The sequence below is a fragment of the Nomascus leucogenys genome, chromosome 9, assembly GCF_006542625.1.
Source record: "Nomascus leucogenys isolate Asia chromosome 9, Asia_NLE_v1, whole genome shotgun sequence".
Lineage (NCBI taxonomy): Eukaryota > Metazoa > Chordata > Mammalia > Primates > Hylobatidae > Nomascus > Nomascus leucogenys.
Genome location: NC_044389.1, coordinates 84106923 through 84126084, shown reverse-complemented (window position 1 = coordinate 84126084; position 19162 = coordinate 84106923).

Below are 19162 nucleotides of genomic sequence, written 5' to 3'. Positions count from 1 at the left end.
TCAGAGTTAATAGATAAGGCCTCAGCAACACAGTAGATTCAAGGATAATTTGCTCCATCTTTATTAGTGCCTACTAGTGTAGCAGCAGGGGCTGTTCAGAGGCATAATGTCTGAATGCTGCTCTGGTCCAGAATCCAATTGCTCACCAAATGCAGGTTTCCACTTCTTTTTTCCATAGGCTCTAGTCGGCATGGGTGAGTGTTGCTGAGACTTGTTAGTCTAAAGAACTGGGACCCAGATGTAGGACTTGTGCAACTGCACATTGCTCTTTTTCCAGGGCATGCTTCTGTTCAGGATCCCACTCAAAGCTGGAACTTTCATCAGTGACCTTCACCAAGGGAGACTGCAAAATTCCCAGATGTCAAGTGTGCTGTCTCCAGTACCTAAACAGCCCCATTAATCATTGAGATTCTTTCTTTGAATTCAGGGGTGTTGAAGTCAGAAATTTCTCCTTAATCTTGGTGGCAATGTCCCATTGGGCCTTGGCCCAAATCACACCTAGAAAGGTGATGTATTGGGCCATCCCTAGATTTTATCAGTGTCAGTAATCCAGTCATCTGAGATCATTGCCTGGATTGCATTGTCCAGGGCCCTTTTAATTATGCTTTTATCTGGTCCAACCAGAATAATGTCATCAATGTAATATAGGCAGAAAACTGAGGCTTAGAGATCAGACTTTTGTAAATCCAGCCCTATCTACAGATGGCAAATAGCAGTAGAATTGAGATATCCCTAAGGAAGGACCGTAAAGGTATATTGCATCCCCAGCTATGTAAAGGCAACTTGGTCTTGTTCTCTTCCCTCATCAAAATGGAGAAAAACATTTTGACCAGGTTAACAATAGCATACCAAATGCTATCATGTTTTGCCAGTTGCTCCATGACTGAAATAATGTCCAGTACAGATAGGGTAAATGATGATAACTGGCAGTTGAACTGGTGGTAGTATATCTTGAGCCACTATATGTTGAATATCTTCTTTATAGGCCAAACTGGCCTATTGTATTGGGAAATGGTAGATCTCAAAACCCCAGCATCCATTAATTCTTGAATCAGGGAAGTTATTTCCTTTTCTCCACCCTGGATGAAATATTATTTAGACCACTCTTTGTGACGTGCACAGCTTAAGGGAGTCTCAGGAGGCAATGTGCTCCACTGTAATTGTCTGAATTAGATGGAATGTAGCTTCAAAGTCAATGATAGATGCCTTGTACACAGTAGTTATACATATATACCTATTATTCATTCAGTAGTGAAAACCACCATCACTGGCATGCAAAAAGGGCCAAAGAAGTCAATAGCTAAGCACATGGTCACTTCCTTTCCATATGTGACAATATTGGTTCTTAAATTCCCTAGGGACATCTGCTGTTTCCACCCATGGTAGGGGCCAGGAATGATGGTTACCTGAGCCCTGTCTCTAAGATATCCATAAAAGTATTCATGCCCCCCTTTTCTTCTTCTACTTTTACTGAAGAATAGGGTTGTTTTCCCTTGTGGGGCCCAGAAACTTTGGCTCCATGCCAATCTGTTTTATTGAAGGGGGTCAAGTCAAGGTAGAATGGTAGTAATGTATAGGTCCCTTTTTCCACGAGGGACTCTTCTTTGATAGTGCCCCTGATTTCTGCCTTAATATCTCTTATTTCATCAGCAGGGATGTGCAGAGTGTAAAACAACTAGATAAAGTTGTCTCAATCAAATACACCTTCCTCTGCCTCTTTCAGTGCAAGATTAGAGATTGCTGAGAACAGAAAACTTGCATACCAGGCTCAAGGATTACAGAGTTTACTTACAGAAAGAGGAGAGAGTACACAAGGTCCAGCCCCTTGCAATGCATCAATAACCCATGGCTAGCAGATCAGATCCATAGCCAATGTGTGGGTGGTGTGGTTATATGCATTCCACTTTGTGCTGCAGTAGAAGGATTTACCCCATGAGATCTGAAATACAGAAAGCTGGGTGTGTGTCTGAGGGTCATGAATGCACACATAACTACGCAGTTCTGAAAAGAGTTTACCTGTGCAGCTTGCAGAGGGAACAAGAATGTACTGGTTGTGCTTTGAGCTCTTTGCATACAATACAATTTATGAGCTTGACAGAATGTTTTGTGTTGAGCACAGGGTTTTTCTTGTTAACACAGGAAAGGCATTGAGTTGTGCTTGGAACACTTCCTTACACTATTAATACATAACAGCAGTCACAATTCTAGAACGATCAATCATATATGCCATCTGTGTGTGGGCATGTACACACACACACACACACACAATACTCCTTTTTATGTATTATCCTTCCATTTAAAACTGATCCCTCATGGCTCCCTTGGTGAAACAAAGGCCTAGAGTTAAGTCACATGGAATCTTTTATCTTAATCTGTCATTATATATAATTCTCTCTTCTTGGAAATTTAGTTACTTGTATTTTATTTAATTATTTTGCCATATAATGTAGAATAGTGCTTCACTTACAGCGCTGGGCAGTGGTATCTCTGAGAAATATCTTCAAAGGGCACAAGTATAAAGCCTTCTTAGTTTGTCTGCCTCCTTTTAGATATCCCCATTCCAATTACCAAGAAACTAATCTTTGTAAATCAGTACATTAATTTAAAGCATAGAAATGTGGCCATCAGGGAATTCAACCTAGCTTATTCTACTGACAGGCTCAGTATTAGTTTTTGAAATCATCTTATAACAGAAAATAATATGTAGGTGCAACATATAGTTTAGACAATATTAATACAGAGTTTTAAGATGTTAACTAATAGTTTCAAAATATTGAAGGATGGCTTATAAGATGTTTTATTTCAAATAAAATGGCAGAATGACTCAATAAATACTACTAAGGAATTATATGTTTAAAAACCATGATTATAGTCCTGTATATCTATAACACGAGGTGATATGAAAGAATTAAAAAAGAGTTAAATAATTTTTATTTCAGATTATACTTCTTGTACTTTATGGTAGAAAAAATAATTACAGGTTCGTAATATTTTCTATTACGAATTGGGAATTGTCATTATAAGTCACAGAGTTTTAAGATGGTTTTAAATTAACATGAGGAGAACATACACGGAAGAATGAAATTGGCAGCTAGACAAACAGATAATTATTCTACCACTACAGATCATCTCATTGAAATCATAAAACATTTATAATAGACTATTAAAAGGTAATGTTGCCTATATATTCATTAATTATGGCTAAAGTTCAAAGCTGAGAAGTAGCAAAAGTAACAAGTTCAAAGAGCTTTGAACAGTTGAGGGCAACTCCATCACCCAGCTGGGCTTTGTGAGATGTACTTGGGCAGAGTGTGGTCCCACCACTCCCAATCATCCTTATTCTCACCCCACTCCCACTCTAAACAATAAAGGAGAACTGAGAGGGAGAACAGTATTTCCTCCCCTTACTTTTTCCTATGGGGCTCTTTCTTACCCGAAATTATGTGAAAACCTCAATCACTTCCATCCTCTACTAGGTCAAGGAGAGTGGTTATCTTCCCTCTGAAATGTGGCACATCAGTCAACCTGCAGAGTGACTAATGCTACTGGGATAGGGCATCAGAAGAGGCAGAGCCAAAAAGAGGTGACAAGGAAGCATCTTGAGTTCCAACTGCTTATTATACAAGCAAAATTTTGCAAAAGTTGAGAGGATGTCAAGGACCTGAGTGGAGCTCGAATCATTGTTTCATTACCCTTCAAGAAAGTTGCCCACTAGGTGATAGAACCCAATAATGAATGACTATAGGTGGACCACATGTAACTGAAGCTGGGGGTGAGAACTTGTGGAAGAGTTGAAGCCAAAGCCAAATTTCTCTCATCAAGGAACTGTACTGTTGGGAGACCTCACATAAGGGTTTCCAAAGTATCCACACCAGTACCACGATAGAAAGCCAGTAACTGAATGCTGGCCACCTTGGCAACCAGACTGTTTGGGCTGGAAAGAACAGCATAATCAAAAGAAACTTACCATGCTATCCAGTCAAAGAAACAATTTTCCTTATCTCTCTCCATTTTTTTATCTGCATATTTGAAATTTGAACACTTCTACCTTGTGACAGTTTATGTATTTTTTTACATTTTGCACTGTTCTTTAATTTTAATAAACTTATGTGTTTCAATGTGTTTTGTATTTTTCAATTTCCCCCAATACATCAAAACCACATAAAGATATTAGTCCTTTTTTGTCATCCTGTTATCATGTTCAAAAGAAAACTCTGTATTAGTCCCAAACAAAATGTTGTTTCCTTGTTTCTCATTCAGAATTTTCTATCTTAGAGAATTAAACTATCACGAACATAGTTCCTTGGGGTAACTCGCATTACACATCTGATCCATCAGCATATCTTGTGGTCCTTCTGTCAATATTCAGCATGTCTGAAGAAGCCAAAAACACATAGAAGGATTGATTTGAATAACATAATTGATAGATTTTCCAGTAGTATGTTGAGTAGTGTTTCCTTCAACTTCTAGGGAATTCTGCAAGTGGAAAACTTCTGAATTTATAGTCACTCCTCAAGTGAAATTCTTCAAATATTTAAATAGGAAAAATCATGTCATGTAAAGCTGAATAAGTACAAAATATTAAGAGAAAAAACAGGAGGAAAGAACCAGAAAGCAAGACAGATGGCAAACACTCATTAGAAAAATATTGCCATGGAAAAAATGAAAATTGAAACCAGGTATCTTGTCATTAATATTCCAGACACCTAACATCTCCCTTATATATTAAGAGTACGATGAATGGATACGGAACCCCAGAAAAGAGATATTAAGATATGAGGGAAAGATAAAATGAGGTTGTTCATGCTAAGAAAAGAGGTAGGAGGAGAATGACAAATCATAATGGAAATAAAAGTAAAATTGAAAGCAATAAAACAAAATAGAATCTGGGCTGGGTGCAGTGGCTCATGCCTATAATCCCAACACTTTGGAAGGCCAAGGCAGGAGGATCACTTGAAGCCAGGAGTTCAAGACCAGCTCAGGCAGCAAAGCCAGACCCTGTCTCTACCAAAAAATAAAAAATAAAAATAAAAATAAATTAACTTAGCCAGGCATGGTGGCATGCGCATTTAGTCCCAGCTACTTGGAGGTTGAGGAGGGAGGATTGCTTGAGCCAAAGAGTTCGAGGCGGCAAGGGAGCTATGATCATACCACTGTACTCCAGCCTCAGCAACAGTGGGACAGCAAGACCTTGTCTTAAAAATAAAAGAAAAGGAAAAGAGAAACTGTTGAAGATATATAAGAAACATCTAGGATTGAATTAAGAAAAGTAAAATGAACAGAATGGAAATAAAGAGTCAAAATGTAAAATAAAATATTTAGTTAGGGAAGCTACAAGAAAAATATTCAAATACAGGCATAAGAGGAGTTCCAAAGAAATAAAATCAAAGTAAATTAAAGAACAAAGCTGGAGGCATCATGCTACCTGACTTCAAACTATACTACAAGGCTACAGTAACCAAAACAGCATGGTACTGGTACCACAACAGTGACAAACATCAATGGAACAGAACAGAGCCCTCAGAAATGATGCCGCATATCTACAACTATCTGATCTTTGACAAACCTGACAAAAACAAGAAATGGGGAAAGGATTCCCTATTTAATAAATGGTGCTGGGAAAACTGGCTAGCCATATGTAGAAAGCTGAAACTGGATCTCTTCCTTACACCTTATACAAAAATTAATTCAAGATGGATTAAAGACTTAAATGTTAGACCTAAAACCATTAAAATCCTACAAGAAAACCTAGGCAATACCATTCAGGACATAGGCGTGGGCAAGGACTTCATGTCTAAAACACCAAAAGCAATGGCAACAAAAGCCAAAATTGACAAATGGGATCTCATTAAACTAAAGAGCTTCTGCACAGCAAAAGAAACTACCATCAGAGTGAACAGGCAACCTACAGAATGGGAGAAAATTTTTGCAACCTACTCATCTGACAAAGGGCTAATATCCAGAATCTACATTGAACTCAAACATATTTACAAGAAAAAAACAAACAACCCCATCAAAAAGTGGGCAAAGGACATGAACAGACACTTCTCAAAAGAAGACATTTATGCAGCCAAAAAACACATGAAGAAATGCTCATCATCACTGGCCATCAGAGAAATGCAAATCAAAACCACAGTGAGATACCATCTCACACCAGTTAGAATGGCCATCATTAAAAAATCAGGAAACAACAGGTGCTGGAGAGGATGTGGAGAAATAGGAACACTTTTACACTGTTGGTGGGACTGTAAACTAGTTCAACCATTGTGGAAGTCAGTGTGGCAATTCCTCAGGGATCTAGAACTAGAAATACCATTTGAGCCAGCCATCCCATTACTGGGTATATACCCAAAGGACTATAAATCATGCTGCTATAAAGACACATGCACACATATGTTTATTGCGGCACTATTCACAATAGCAAAGAGTTGGAACCAACCCAAATGTCCAACAACAATAGACTGGATTAAGAAAATGTGGCACATATACACCATGGAATACTATGCAGCCATAAAAAATGATGAGTTCATGTCCTTTGTAGGGACATGGATGAAACTGGAAAACATCATTCTCAGTAAACTATCGCAAGGACAAAAAACGAAACACCACATGTTCTCATTCATAGGAATAAAATCAAAGTAAATTAAAGAACAAAGCTGGAGGCATCACCCTACCTGACTTCAAACTATATTACAAGGCTACAGTAATCAAAACAGCATGTTACTGGTACCAAAACGGAGATATAGACCAATGGAACAGAGCAGAGCCCTCTGAAATAATACCACACATCTACAACTATCTGATCTTTGACAAACCTGACAAAAACAAGAAATGGGGAAAGGATTCCCTATTCAACAAATGGTGCCGGGAAAACTGGCTAGCCATATGTAGAAAGCTGAAACTGGATCCCTTCCTTATACCTTAAACAAAAATTAATTCAAGATGGATTAAAGACTTAAATGTTAGACCTAAAGCCATAAAAATGCTAGAATAAAACCTAGGCAATACCATTCAGGACATAGGCATCGGCAAGGACTTCATGTCTAAAACACCAAAAGCAATGGCAACAAAAGCCAAAATTGACAAATGGGATCTAATTAAACTAAAGAGCTTCTGCACAGCAAAAGAAACTACCATCAGAGTGAACAGGCAACCTACAGAATGGGAGAAAATTTTTCCAATCTACTCATCTGACATAGGGCTAATATCCAGAATCTACAAAGAACTCAAACAAATTTACAAGAAAAAAACAACCCCATCAAAAAGTGGGCGAAGGACATGAACAGATACTTCTCAAAAGAAGACATTTATGCAGCCAACAGACACATGAAAAAATGCTCATCATCACTGGCCATCAGAGAAACGCAAATCAAAATCACAATGAGATACCATCTCACACCAGTTAGAATGGCCATCATTAAAAAGTCAGGAAACAACAGGTACTAGAGAGGATATGGAGAAATAGGAACACCTTTACACTGTTGGTGGGACTGTAAACTAATTCAACCATTGTGGAAGACAGTGTGGCGATTTCTCAGGGATCTAGAACTAGAAATAGCATTTGACCCAGCAATCTCATTACTGGGTATATACACTTATGTTTATTGAGGCACTATTCACAATAGTAAAGACTTGGAACCAACCCAAATGTCCAACAATGATAGACTGGATTAAGAAAATGTGGCACATATACACCATGGAATCATATGCAGCCATAAAAAATGATGAATTCATGTCCTTTGTTAGGGACATGGATGAAGCTGGAAACCATCATTCTCAGCAAACTATTGCAAGGACAAAAAACCAAACACCACATGTTCTCACTCATAGGTGGGAATTGAACAATGAGAGCATTTGGACACAGGAAGGGGAACATCACACACCAGGGCCTGTTGTGGGGTGGGGGGAGGGGGGAGGGATAGCATTAGGAGATATACCTAATGTAAATGACGAGTTAATGGGTGCCGTACACCAACATGGCACATGTATACATATGTAACAAACCTGCACATTGTGCACATGTACCCTAGAACTTAAAGTATAATAAAAATATATATATATAAAATAAATAAATAAATAAATTTAAATTAACCAAAAAAAACTAAATAAGTACTTATAAAAAATTTCTGGGCCAGGTTCAGGGTTCATGCCTGTAATCCCAGTACTTTGGGAGGCCAAGGCTGATGGATCACTTGAGGCCAAGAGTTCGAGACCAGTGTCGCCAAAATGGTGAAACCCTGTCTCTACTAAAAGTACAAAAATTAGCTGGGAATGGTGGTGCATGCCTGTAATCCCAACTTCTCAGGAGGCTGAGGCATGAGAATTGCTTGAGCCGGGGAGGCAGAGTTTGTGGTGAGCCAAGATTGGGCCACTGCACTCCAGCCCGGACAACAGAGCAGGACTCAGGACTCTGTCTCAAAAAAAAAAAAAAAAAAAAAATTCTGTCTTTCAAAGAAGTGTTGAAGCTACATGTTTAAATAGCATACCATGTCTTAGACTGATAAAAATTAATTCTATTGTACTAAAATTTAAAAATTTTTAAACTTCAAGGATAAATTTCTTTAAAGACTAATACACATAAAAAGGGATGGAGAATATCAGGCTGCCCTCATACCTTTCCTCAGCAATATTAAACACAAGACAATGGAGCTATGCATTTAATTTTGACTCAAAAATGTCAACACAGCCAAACCATTCTTAATATAAAGGCAACAAATACATATTTGTCCAAATGAAAGCACTTAGGCAGTATTGCTGCACTGATACCTGCTTGAAGAAACTAGTTGCATGTTAACTCTGGCCAACTAAGAGATAAATGAAATATTAAAGTGGTAAGCATTGCCTCTGTTTATAGCTGTTGGTCTAAGACTAAGATAAAAGTGAGTAACATGCCCAACAATGCAGAAATGATATAACTAACAGAAGTTTAGAGGTATAGGAAGAGAGAAAGTAAATCTTAAATTGAATTACTCAAAAAGCAGACTTTCAGATAAAGATTTGATAATCTTTATCTTTATTCGATAAAGACTCGAGTGTCTTAAATCCTTAAGAAAAATGTTTAAATTTTCTACAGATATTTTTATATATTTCAAAGTATTTTTATACTTATGGAAAAATCTAAATGCCATAAATGGAAGAATACTTACTGATGTAGGAAAATATTTCAGATAGCTAAGTAAAGAGGGAAAAAGAAGGTAAACTCTAGAAGCAGTTTGAAATTCTATGTGGTATTTAATATACATATTTTTAAAAAATTATATACCCAAAAAGAGTGATAGAAAAAAAGAAAACATGTCAAAACTCTAACAATGCATACGAAAGGCATTACAGAGTTTTCTCTTAATCTTTGTGCTTTTCATTGTATTTGAAATTTTCTGATTTGAGCACATATTACTTCAGTAATTAAGAAGAAATGTAATTTTAGCTGAATAATTTAAAACAGGTTACAGTCTTCTTGAAGAAAGAAATGTCACAAATTTGAAACATAAAGGTATTTTTTAATACTTTTTTCCAATATGAAACATCACACGGCTGACTCACTCTCTGGAATGGAAAAATAAAAATTAAATTACATTTGTGAAAAACCTATATTTTGTTAAGTACCATTTGGGGTTTCTTCAACATCTCAAAGAGTTAATTAACAACCGATCCATTAGGTCCTAAAATAATTAATGACACTATTTGATATGGTTTGGGTCTGTGTCCCTACCCAAATCTCATGTTCAAATTGTAATCCCCAGTGTTGGAGGAGGGGTCTGGTCGGAGGTGGACTGAATCATAGGGGTTGCTTGCACCTCCACCTTCTCTCTCTCTGTCTCTCTCTTTCTCGCTCTCTCTCTCTCTCTCTCTCTCTCTCTCTCTCCTGCTGGCCATGTGAATATATGCCTCCTTCCCCTCCGCCTTCTGCCATGATTGTACATTTCCTGAGGTCTCCCCAGAAGCAGAAGCTTGTACAGGCCACAGACTGTGAGCAAATTAAACATCTTTTCTTTATAAATTACCCAGTCTCAGGGATGTCTTTATAGCAGTGTAAGAATGAACTTATACACCGTTCTTCTTGTATTTGATTTGATTCCATAAGAAACTCTGAATAACTGACTGAATGTACCCATTTTTAATTTGATATTTGGTATTGTAGAGACTGCATTAAAGAAGAGCTTACTCATTGGAAGTGTCTCAGTCCAAGTAATGCTTCGTCTCAGTTTAATAGGGGAAATGTAATATGTTTATTATAACACTTTCTGAAAAGCCACTGTTCAATAAGCTTTTAAAAAGAAACTACAATAATCACAAAAGACACTCCACGTTTTCCTACTACCCATATTAGGACAAAACTTGAATTTCTTTTTTGTTATCAATGTCAAAATTCCAATCATATCAAATGTAGAATGAAAATGCTGAGACAGTTGATTTTTTCAAGTATATACTCTGAGTGCCTAGAACAGTAACCTGCCCATGGCAGGGTTAAATACATGTTGTCGAATAAATGAGGTAGTTTCAATGGTATAAAGGTGAGTACTCACCAAATTGTTCTTTTCTCTCAGCATCCTTTCCCCATTGTTTCCCTTCAGTTTTGTTGCTTCAAATTTAATTTACCCTTCAATGTTTCTGAGTTTTGCTTAGAAAAGAAATTAATAATAACATGACATGATTGTTTTTTAAAAGAAAGTTATAAAAGTTATTGAAGAGCCTGGCAGAAGCTTTCTTTGTGTATTGACAAAATTGAGTAAATCATTTTATATTTTAAGTGTTAGTGAACACAATTTGAATTAAATTTTTGTAGAATGTCTTAAGACATTTGTATAAGTGCACAGTGCTTGGGTAATCATATTAGTTTTCACTGAAGCCTTACACAAATAATTTAGGAAAATAATTTTTAAAAAAATCTATCTCCATTTTTTCTTAATTTAATTTTTGTTTCTAGCTCTAAATTGACACATGAAACACCTACCTACCTTTAAATAAAAATTTTTAACATTAAGTGAAAGCCTCTATGAAAGTTCAGTCTGGATCATTTAATTTCTGTCAACTAACAGTATCCTGGGCATGTATATATCTGAGGAAATTGTGAATTTCAGCATACCTATTTTCCTTTGCAGGGTGTATGATAACATCTTAACGTATTTTCTATTGGAAACTAACTTCAAATAAAATAAGAGAAATTTTCTGACTGAATATGTAATGCAGGAATGACTCTTTGAAAGAGATATATAAGTGATGGAGCAGCTTTCAGATATTGTTGGCATGTATTATTAATTAAAAAATAAATATCAGATCTATATTGAAAAATTCATTGTAGTATCTAGGCTGCAATGTATCTTAACAGTGGGGATTAAATTTTATAGGCAATAAAGTGGCCTTTTATCGCATTCATGATGGCTCAAGGCCTATTCCATTTCTTTTCAGTAATACATCTCTTTAAAGATTGATTTCAAAACTCACTTTTTCTGGTAACAGTCACTTCACTCTTTATTACCATCCCTGGAATAAATCTCCCAAATTTGAACACAGTGTGTTCAATAATACTATACCCCATTTTCATTATATTTCTGAACTAGGGAAGTTTCCATGATGAAATCAAATCAAGGTCCTTTATTTAAGCAAAATCCCACATTTTAAATACTGAAGACCCTCCTAATTCCAGTCCTCTGAATTTCATTTTTATCATTGCTGTTCCCAGTAGCTAGAGTCCCATGGTGTGTGATACTCTCTATACATCTCCAGCCTAAGCATTAATGAACTCCTCTTATATTCAGCACATCTGAAAAATTATGAAATATTCTAATTAGTTCTATAACATCCAAGGGGTTACCAAAGGAAAATAAACACAACCAATAGAAATCAGACTTACAAAGTACCAGTTATGACACTAACAAAGTTTAATTTCTTCGAAGACTCACATGCGCTTTCTTTTCTTTTATCTGTTTTTGTTTTTTTTTTTTTTTTTTTTTTTTTTGAGATGGAGTCACGCTGTTGTGGCCCAGGCTGGAGTGCAATGGCGCAATAGCGCAATCTCGGCTCACTGCAACCTCCCCACCCCTGGGTTGCAGCAATTCTCCTGCTTCAGCCTCTCAAGTAGCTGAGATTACAGGAGCCTGCCACCATGCCTGGCTAATTTTTGTATTTTTAGTAGAGATGGGGGTTGGCCAGGCTGGCCTCCCAGAGTTTTCGGATTACAGGCATGAGCCACTGTACCCGGCCTGTGCTTTCTTATTCTACACGAAGTCTGAAGCATCCCTAAACTCTTGGCAGAATTTGACAAGGCCAAACCTATCTCGTTCACTACTATATCCTCAGGTGTTATTTCCTTTTCATGTCTCATGAGGCTGGGCCCTGCTTAGGTACTGGAGACAGCCTTACTATTTATCATTGCATGTTTTAATTGACTGCAATTCCTTGTTTGATATGCGGGGCAAACTACTATGCAAAAAAAAAAAAAAATCTGACCATGGAATCTTGTGTCTAATTTGTTTATTTCATCAACGGGGAAAAAAAGAAAAAAAGATCTTTTCCAAAATCAATACATATGTATTAGGTAGTTTTACTCCCCCTCTTATCACCTTTTAAGATGTATTAATAGTAGCTAACATCACAGTATGTAAGTTATAGAATATCAAGAAGAATGAATATTAGCCAAGGAGTTTGCTTCCTCTATGAGGGAAAGAGTTAATGTATGTTTAGTTGTATGCAGGGTAGTCATATCATGTTAGGTGGAAGTGTGACATTGTTATTGTCTTTATTTGGAGATTACATATGGTTTAAGGACAAGCTCATGGGTATCAAGTTAACACTAATCTAGGCATTGCTATGAAAGTATTCTGTAGATGCATTTAAAAATCTATAGTCAGTTGACTTTATATAAAGGAAATTACCCTCAATAATGTGGGTACACCTCATCCGATCAATTTTTTTTTCGAGACAGAGTCTCGCTCTGTCACCCAGGCTGGAGTGCAGTGGCGCGATCTCAGCTCACTGCAACCTCCGCCTCCCAGGTTCACACCATTCTCCTGCCTCAGCCTCCCAAATAGCTGGGACAACAGGCACCCGCCACCATGCCCAGCTAATTTTTTTTTTGTATTTTTAGTAGAGATGGGGTTTCACTGAGTTAGCCAGGATGGTCTTGATCTCCTGACCTCATGATCTGCCTGCCTCGGCCTCCCAAAGTGCTGAGATTACAGGTCATCCAATCAATTTTTAAAACCAAAAACTGAAGTTTCTCAGAGAAGAAAAAGGTTTGCCTCAAAATTGAAGCATCAGCTACTACTTGAGAGCTTCTAGCCTGCTTGGCTGCCCTGTGGATTCCAGACTTGCCAGCACTCACAACTGTATGAGCCAACTCCTTCTAGTCTTTCTCCCTCTCTCATATATATATATAAACACACACATACACACACATATATATATTATATATGTGTGTGTGTATATATACACACACATATATACACACAGTCATACACACATACACATTCATACAATTAGTCACTAATTTATGTGAATTAAAACTGCCAAATATTTCTTTACTTGAACCACTTATCTAACTCGCTCTTGCCACATTCTAGGCCAATTCAACACCATCTCTTACCCCTCTTACCTGGTTAATTGTAATAAGCCACTATTCTTTACCAAAGAATGGGAGAACTTTTATGAAGCCACAGGAACATGAAATCGACTGAACATCATGATTAATGGTCACAGCACACTTTGCTGTTAGAAATGAAAGAAGCTTCCTTCCTGATACAGAAATGTGTCACCCTTGACCTCTTGTGAACTGCATGATCACTTCCTTAGCAGCTCACTCTCCTCCATCCATGAGCATTGCAAACACTCTCTAAGTTTCCTTCATCAGAAATTTCAGAAAAAATCTCTCCTAGCACAAATTCAAGTTTGCCTTTTTAAAGCTACTTGCTTCAATTTTCTCATCTCAATTACAAACTCCGCATTTCTCTTCTCGACTCCTTGCATATTTTTAGACATGAATTTTTGTTTCAATCCCCCTTTCTTCCACATCTTTCAGGTGCAAATTAATCCTATTACAAATATATCTTATTACAGATTCACAGATAAGCTTATTTCTCGGAATCCAGCCACAAAAAATGGGGTAGGAGTCCCTCTTACTTGGAGGTTGCTCTTTAAAATGTCCAAAGACTGTCCTCCCTATGTGCCAAATCCGTGACTGTATCCCTATGCTATTTAGCAAACAATAACGTCCAAAATTTAATACAGTAGGGCAATAAATAATTGTATAAATTTCATGATTACAATGAGTCCATTTATATATTTAATTTTTGAAAATTTTGAATGAGCCATTTAGATGTGTATATGAAATCACTAATAACATATGATAGTACAGGACTAGTAGACCTAAAAACACTCTAAAATTTTCCTTTTAGAATAAAATTACAAATTAATTACATCACATTATAATAGAGATATGTAAGCAAAAAAATTTTGATGTGATATCAGAAAACCAATAATAAAAGCTCTACACACAGAAATATTAGAACATGATGGAGATGATGGAGACACTACTTCAACCTGAGTGACACTTGAACTAGACCTTGAAAGATGGCTAGGATTTGAATAGGGGGCAGTGGTGGTGGCGAGAATATTCCAGACAGAAGGATGGCCGTGTTCAAAGGCACAAAGATATGAGAGTGTATACTCAGAAGGTGATTTGGTTAGAGTACAATGATATGTGTGGGGTAGGACATTATGTTTAGCACCGGATTGTGAGGAAACTCATTTGTTACAGAGAATTTAGATTTTATCCTGCAAGTATGAAACCACTGGAGGTTTCAATGCAGGAAATATGAGATTTAAAAAGTAAATGCAAGAAATGTGATTTAGAAAGGTAATACAAGACTAGCAGAGGGTAACACTAAATAGGAAGTCACATTCTAAATAAGAGGTGAGCCAGTATCCACCCAGTTCCCCAAACCAGAAATCTGCATCATCCTCAACTTCTTCCTCTCCCTCATTGAAACCATCACCAAGTTCTGTCAAGGTAACATCCTAAACAGAAGTTGAATCCATCCTTTCTTTTTCACACCTGCTATCACTTCACTGGAATATAGTGAAAAGTCAGAGTCAGCTCCTGCCTAAGAATCTTGAGCTTGTTGGAAAGCCAAAACAGTTACAATTTTAAATCCTATTTTCTCTTTATCTGAAGCCTGGTATTCTCTCATGGTCATAGGCTAAATCCAGTGTGATCTAAAGGCGCTAGTATGTGCATTGCCAATAGATAGGAAGGGAGTTGTAATAGGATTAGTGTATTAGTCCGTTTTCATATTGTTATAAAGAGCTATGTGAGACTGGATAATTTATAAATAAAAGAGGTTTAATTAACTCACAGTTCTTCATGGCTGGGGAGACCTCAGGAAACTTACAATCATAGCAGAAGGGGAAGGGGAAGCAAGCACTTCTTCAAGAGCCAGCGGGAGAGAGCGAGGGAGGAAGTACCACACTTTTTAACCATCAGATCTCCTGAGAACTCACTATCACGAGAAGAGCATGAGGGAAGCCACCCAAAATCACCTTCCACCAGGTCCCTCCCTAACATGTGGGAATTACAATTTGAGATGAGATTTGGGTGGGGACACAGAGTCAAACCATATCATTTAGAGATAATGGTGAGGAGTGGAATATTTGCAGAGTCTGGGTGGAGATAATGGGCAATTACCTAAGGAGTAAGGGAGGCAAGGACATAGAGGACATATGACAACAAAAAGAAGGCTCAGGGAGAGCTTGGAGAAAGCAAGATAGGACCAAATTTCAAAAATAAAAGGATATAAGCAGGTTATAAAGGTCCAGAATCACATACAAGAGGAATAAGGTAGAAAGTCAATCCATAGACCTGGGATTTTTTTTAAGCCTGTGATCACAGAATTAAGGTATTATGGAAACCCTATTGTTGAATTGGAGGATAAATTTATAAAAAGAAATAGTAAAACTGTCTTAATACTGACTCACTGGACTATTGATAAAGGCACTTTAAGTGCCTACTAAGGAAGATTAGAGCTGGTACAAGCATTGGCTATTTAGACAAAAAGTATAGAAAAAAATTGAAACCTCCCAATATTTAAGAAAACAACGTAATAATGGAACAACTTTATTAGGAGCACATGCAGACTTTAGAAGAAAAACTCTTTATGTTTTATAGAAAGCAAGAGATGATAAATGGAAGTAATTTGTAGGTATTGTTTTAGCCATCTGATATGTGTAAAATGTCACCAACATTATATTGATTTTGTGCGCTAACTTTTTAATGACTATAAATAATACTTTCATACTCTAAAAGCTTTCATTTATGATGTCTAATCCCTTACTGTTATTTTTTCATCATGAATTCTTATATTTATCAACTATGTTTTCCTACCATAGGATATGTCCAGGAATCTGGCCATTCCAATTGCGAAAGAAATAACTATAATTTCAGCCAGCATCATTGCCATCCAAAGTCTGAATTTCATTTATGAAAACAAGAAAGTTCATTAATCTATGATAACTGTTATTTTTCAACCCGTCATTTTCCAATTTAATCTTTTGCTACAATTTGTACAAAAATGTAATATTCAAAACCAAACAGACAAGGAATGAACCCAGTCAGTAATGGCAAAGGAAGCAGCCAAGCAAGGAAACTGGCAGAAAAGTTTGGCACAACTGGAAGTCCAGTGATCAAAACAGAAACGACCATCCTGGCTAACATGGTGAAACCCCGTCTCTAGTAAAAATACAAAAATTAGCCGGGCGTGGTGGCAGGTGCCTGTAGTCCCAGCTACTCAGGAGGCTGAGGCAGGAGAATGACATGAACCCAGGAGGCGGAGCTTGCAGTGAGCTGAGATTGCGCCACTGCACTCCAGGCTGAGCGACAGAAAGAGACTCTGTCTCAAAAAACAAAACAAAAACAAAAAAAACAACGAAGGTCCAGCATTTGGATAAACACTATGAGGCAGAGTAGTATGGAAGGTCTGAATCATCTATGTGTTCTATAGCCATGAAGACCCAGCAGAAAAAGGAAAAGCAAGGAAGAAAGTCAGTCAAGTTGTAGCCGTTTGTGAAAGAGGAGTCAAAAAGAAGAGAAAGCCCAGGCTGGTGCCACCAGATGTCAGAACAAAGGCACTGAGTCCGGTAGAGAAAAGCAAAGAGTGATGACGATGAGACTTTAGTTAAAATGATATACTTCTCTAAGGAGTTCACCCACATCAGAACAGGTTAAGGGACTAGACATGTCTAGGAAATGCAATGCGATGCAATGCATAAGAAAATGAAACTCTTGAAAAAAGTGGATGGATTTGGGTTTCACTGCATTTATTTGCTTGTGGACAGAGGTCAGTAAAGAAAAGAGAGGAATTTAGGGCAGACTTTTAAGAATCTAGAAATCTAACAGTTCCCAAATGATTCAAATGACATAGTTTTAATTTGCCTGGTTTTTCTGATGCCTTGTTTATCATAGTTTTTCATACATCTTATTTAATGAGAAATACAAAATTTCTTTTAAAACATGATTAAAAGTAGTAAAAGTTGAGGGAAAAGTAATTTTTAGAAAAGAAATACACCATTTTTTAAATAAAAGAATCTTTTAGTGATGCACTTCATTAGATCTGAACTAAAAGGTTTATTAAAATTGTTACACTTTTTCTAATAAAAAAAAGACTGAGGAAAATATCTTAATAGAGGTTCCAAGATGGTCGAATAGGAACAGCTCCAGTCTACAGCTCCCAGCGTGAGAGACACAGAAGGCAGGTGATTTCTTTATTTCCAACTGAGGTACCAGGTTCATCTCACTGGGGCTTGTTGGACAATGGGGTCAGGACAGTGGGTGCAACCCACCGAGCATGAGCCGAAGCAGGGCGAGGCATCGCCTCACCCGGGAAGCGCAAGGGGTCAGGGAATTCCCTTTCCTAGACAAGGAAAGGGGTGACAGACGGCACCTGGAAAATCAAGTCACTCCCACCCTAATACTGCACTTTTCCGACGGTCTTAGCAAACTCCAACAGACCTGCAGCTGAGGGTCCTGACTGTTGGAAGGAAAACTAACAAACAGAAAGGACATCCACACCGAAACCCCATCTGTAGGTCATCATCATCAAAGACCAAAGGTAGATAAAACCACAAAGATGAGGAAAAAAACAGAGCAGAAAAGCTGAAAATTCTAAAAATCAGAGCGCCTCTCCTCCTCCAAAGGAATGCAGTTCCTCGTGAGCAACGGAATAAAGCTGGATGGAGAATGATTTTTGACGAGTTGGGAGAAGGTTTTAGATGATCAAACTTCTCCGAGCTAAAGGAAGAAGTTCTAGCCCATCGCAAATAAGCTGAAAACCTTTAAAAAAGATTAGACGAATGGCTAACCAGAATAATCAATGTGGAGAAGTCTGTAAATGACCTGATGGAGCTGAAAAACATGGCACAAGAACTACGTGACAAATGCACAAGCTTCAGTAGCCAATTCGATCAACTGGAAGAAAGGGTATCAGCAATTGAAGATCAAATGAATGAAATGAAGCAAAAAGAGAAGTTTACAGAAAAAAAAAAGTAAAAAGAAATGAACAAGGCCTCCAAGAAATATGGGACTATGTGAAAAGACCAAATCTACATCTGATTGGTGTACCTGAAAGTGACAGGGAGAATGGAACCAAGTTGGAAAACACTCTGCAGGATATTATCCAGGAGAACTTCCCCAACCTAGCAAGGCAGGCCAACATTCAATCAGGAAATACAGAGAATGCCACAAAGATACTCCTCGAGAAGAGCAACTCCAAGACACATAATTGCCAGATTCACCAAAGTAGAAATGAAGGAAAAAATGTCAAGGGCAGCCAGAGAGAAAGGTCGGGTTACCCACAAAGGGAAGCCCATCAGACTGACAGCGGATCTCTCGGCAGAAACCCTACAAGCCAGAAGAGAGTGGGGGCCAAAATTCAACATTCTTAAAGAAAAGAATTTTCAACCCGGCATTTCATATCCAGCCAAACTAAGCTTCATAAGTGAAGGAGAAATAAAATTCTTTACAGACAAGCCAATGCTGAGAGATTTTGTCACCATCAGGCCTGCCCTAAAAGAGCTCCTGAAGGAAGCACTAAACATGGAAAGGAACAACTGGTACCAGCCACTGCAAAAACATGCCAAATTGTAAAGACCATTGAGGCTAGGAAGAAACTGTATC